This window comes from Haliotis rufescens, unplaced genomic scaffold (assembly GCF_023055435.1).
Source record: "Haliotis rufescens isolate VD_foot unplaced genomic scaffold, xgHalRufe1.0.p SCAF_2, whole genome shotgun sequence".
Lineage (NCBI taxonomy): Eukaryota > Metazoa > Mollusca > Gastropoda > Lepetellida > Haliotidae > Haliotis > Haliotis rufescens.
In genome coordinates, this window is record NW_025963890.1 from 43,261,437 (window position 1) to 43,266,154 (window position 4,718).

The following is a 4,718-nucleotide window of genomic DNA, read 5'->3' on the forward strand; positions in this document are numbered from 1 at the left end:
ATGATCAGTTTCTCCAAACAAGTTATGTTTTAAAGTGCATGGATGCAGTTTTGTGTGAAGGACTCGTGGGCTGGGATTTTGATACGCCAATCCAGTGAAGCATGGGAGGTATAGTTACCTATCTGGGGAATACGTACTTAGGAGAGACACGCCTACTGTGTTGTTATCAAGAAGATTGGATACCAAGAAACATGACAACAAATGCGCACAGTACATTTATTTCCAATCAATAAACGGCATAATCTTACGTGACAAGCGAAGTGATGAATGTTGAAACATCGACTTTTTTGTCAGAGTGGCCTAGTGTATTGTCGGCGTGCAAGAATCCTATGATCGCGGGTTCTTATGTCAGAGTCGCCTTAATGGTACATATTGATTTGTCAGCATCGTCGGTTTCACCACACTGGTAATTTTCTTAGACATGCATCACTTCGCCCGTTCTTCTTACAATAAGCTGACACGGCGTTAATCAAAGCAGCGTTAAACTTAAAGTTCTTTGATTTAAAGATATTGTTTTCAAAAAAATGAATCTGGATTGGTAAACATGTCATCTATGTATTAGAGTCGGAGTGGTTGTAAAAGTAGAGGCTTAGATTAGCAGTACATTAGCTGTCAGTTCCACTTAACAAAACGGGCGGTCGGGTAGCCTAGTGGTTAAAGCGTTCGCTCGTCACGCCGCAGACCCGGGTTCGATTCCCGACATGGGAACAATGTGTGAAGCCAATTTATGGTGTCCCCCGCCGTGATATTGCTGGAATATTGCTAAAGGCGGCGTAAAATCATACTCACTCACTCACTTAACAAAACGCGTATGGAATAAAACTTCCATCTGCTTTCAATGAATAAGAATATGCCATGTGTTGGCCGCGTGGATCCTGAAGTGTGTGTGATAGCAATAGCTACATAGTCCTTGTCGAACCCAGGCCTTTGGTGTGACGAGCGAACGCTTTAACAAGTAAGCTGCCCCATCACCCATTCTCAACAATGGTGATTGATATCATGAGCATCGATCCACGCAATTGGGATCGATGACATGCATTAACCAAGTCGGCGAGCCTGACCACCCGATCCCGTTAGTCGCCTTTTACGACAAGCATAGTCACCTTTTACGGCAAGCATGGGTTGCTGAAGACCTATTCTACCCTGGAATCTTCACGGGTCCCACAATATGAACAAATGGCCATTCTAATTGTCGTTTACATATGTGTGACCATCGACACCACCTTTCTGATGTGTAAATAGTTCTTGTCAGAAGTACGCTACTTGATTTTAGTGCATATGTAATAGCTTGCTTTTCCCTCGTCCGTCGTCTTTGGCGTCAAATGTAAACATCATCCTTTCAAAAAATCAGTCATCCATGGTAGAATAGGTCTTCAGCAACCTATGCTTGCCGTAAAAGGCGACTATGCTTGTCGTAAGAGGCGACTAACGGGATCGGATTGTCAGGCTCGCTGACTTGGTTGATGCATGTCATCGATCTCAGTTGCGTGGATCGATGCTCATGATGTCTATCACTGGATTGTCTGGTCCAGGCTCGATTATTTTACAGACCGCCGTCATATAGCTGGCATATTGCTGAATGCGGCGTTAAACAACAAACAAAAAACAAAAGAAATATTAGCGAACACCCAGTGTCATCACTTATTTTAAGTCATCCTTGGCCATTCATATCATTTTCACCACATTGCCTTTTACGCCCAATGGAAATAATATTTATACACAGAAAAACATTCTCTACACATGAGTAAGACATGTTTCAATTTGATTTGATTAAGCATCTGCCTCGCTTTGGGCATCATAAATATACCAGTATTTGGTAGAAACGAATGTTACACGTTATTTGTATGAACATGTTTCACAGTGTTACAGTTTTCGGTAAGTTTATTTAGCACATTTATTAAAACCAAATGTTTGTCTCTTCATGTTACAGTGTAAGGTGGACGTGGAAACTGTTTACATTCTCATACCGTCCTCCAAGAGAACGTGATAAAACAATCAGAATAATGAAAGCGGTCGATATTGAAATACTTACACATACCTTGTGGTTAAAGCGTTCGCTGGTCGCGCCTAATGCCCGGGTTCGAGTTCCCACATGGGTACACCGTGTTAAGCCCATTGTTGGTGTTCCCCGCAGTTCATGCACAGACAACTTTGGGCAATAGACCAGGCAATGCACATTAGTGCTTCTGTGACCATCTTTCTAAGAATAGATTTAAATGCAGGTTTTAAAATAGTAAATCATTGTTTTCAATATTATTAACGAGAAAAGAAGTCAAATAAAAATGAATAGAAACCATCTGTCAGAAACTATTGTTGAACAGCAAAGATGGTGTTCACTTTAACGACTGAGTTTGTTCTCGACATTCGACGACTCAAATGAATTATTGTTGCATAGGCTTCGCCATTTAGACACTGTGCAGAGGCCGTGTATAAACCCAGAGTGTATTTTACTGGCTACAATTGTGTAGTCTATCGATAAAATCCTGCTAAAATTCCGGAATCAGGATATTAACGATATAAAACACAATCGTGTATCCTTCAAATATCTCGGTAGCAGGATATTAACGATATAAAACACAATCGTGTATCCTTCAAATATCTCGGGAGCAGGATATTAACGATATAAAACACAATCGTGTATCCTTCAAATATCTCGGGAGCAGGATATTAACGATATAAAACACAATCGTGTATCCTTCAAATATCTCGGGAGCAGGATATTAACGATATGAAACACAATCGTGTATCCTTCAAATATCTCGGGAGCAGGATATTAACGATATAAAAACAATCGTGTATCCTTCAAATATCTCGGTACCAGGATATTAACGATATAAAACACAATCGTGTATCCTTCAAATATCTCGGTACCAGGATATTAACGATATAAAACACAATCGTGTATCCTTCAAATATCTCGGTACCAGGATATTAACGATATAAAACACAATCGTGTATCCTTCAAATATCTCGGTACCAGGATATTAACGATATAAAACACAATCGTGTATCCTTCAAATATCTCGGGAGCAGGATATTAACGATATAAAACACAATCGTGTATCCTTCAAATATCTCGGGAGCAGGATATTAACGATATAAAACACAATCGTGTATCCTTCAAATATCTCGGGAGCAGGATATTAACGATATAAAACACAATCGTGTATCCTTCAAATATCTCGCTAGCAGGATACTAAACGATATAAAACACAATCGTGTATCCTTCAAATATTTCGGTAGCAGGATATTAAACGATCTAAAACACAATCGTATATCCTTCAAATGTGTGTATTCCATCGTAATGCCCTGCAATCGGAATAGCGTCAAATGTTATGGGCATACAAATACAACCCTTATGTATCTCGTGTAAAATACATTGTATTTATTTGTCTCACTCGCTTAATGTACCCCTTGTGTGTCTGTGAATTATCGCATCGATGGACACGTTAATTGCGCTGGTTTTCGATTCTCTAATATTGATTCTTGGGTATTTTACAATCTCGACATCAGCTAAGTGGACTGTTAAAAGTTCTCACTGGTAATGAAACGGATTTATCGAATCAACGTACTGAACTCTTGTAAAAAACAACGGCAAAACCTGTTCCATATTCATACGAAATCTCTGCTAAAACCAGAGTCCATTTTACGATTGCGACTATTTCATAAACATGTGCTTAGGAATCACTGTTAAATAGGGATGATATCCAGGTGTTCGCGGAACGGTGAGCGTAACCTGCCCCACCAGTGGCATCCGTTACAAACACATGCAAAGGCAAGCCAAGTGTTCACCTTAAAACACGGGAACAAGTGATACAATTCAATCAAGGGAATATGGACCATAAAATGTTTTGAATGCTTTACTGGGAACCCGATGGTAAGCACCACCACAATAATTCTTTGATCAAAGAACTTTCTATGAGTGAAATGTCAAATAATGCCACAGTCATATGTGGCCGTTATGTAAACCGAGGAACAAATCAGAACTAGCAACTATTCCAAAGCTACTCTTAAATAAAAAGCGTACAAAGAGAGATGTATTGCCACGTCCAGCAAATGTACCATGAAATCCCCGTCTCAAAGATTGACCATAATCCTTAGACAATCTGTATACTCACTACTGAGACAAGTGGAAATAATGCCATGTGGAATTATTAAAAACCTTTCGCAATCTCAGGAAAAACCCAGTTCAATCATTTCAAAACATTTGATTTTCCACGCAATACACCACAATCACACACGACGAAGTAAAGGAAAAACTTTATGCTTTAATCCATGGGATTATTTGTCACAAAACGAAGTGATAGTGTTTTTTTGTTAAACGCCGTACGAAGCAATCATCCAGCTCCATGTCGGCGGTCTGTACATAATCGAGTCTGGACCAGACAATCAAGTGATTGACTTTATGACCATCGATCTACGCAATTGGGATACGATGACATGCATCAATCAAGTCAGCGAGCCTGACCGCCTGATGCCGTTAGCCGCTTCTTACGACAAGCATGGTTGCCTTTTACGACTAATTGTAAGGTCTAATAGTTGGTGTATTTATACAGATTTCCTTGCTGCTATTCAAGACAAACGGTAAGTTACGTGACGAAATGCTCATCCATATGATGGCTTAGCATGAACTGTGTTCTTGTCGGGCACTGGAGTAACAGTCGAGTTTCACGCCCGCCAAAAATTTTGACCCATTGAAGCCCTAGCGCAAGTCCTGT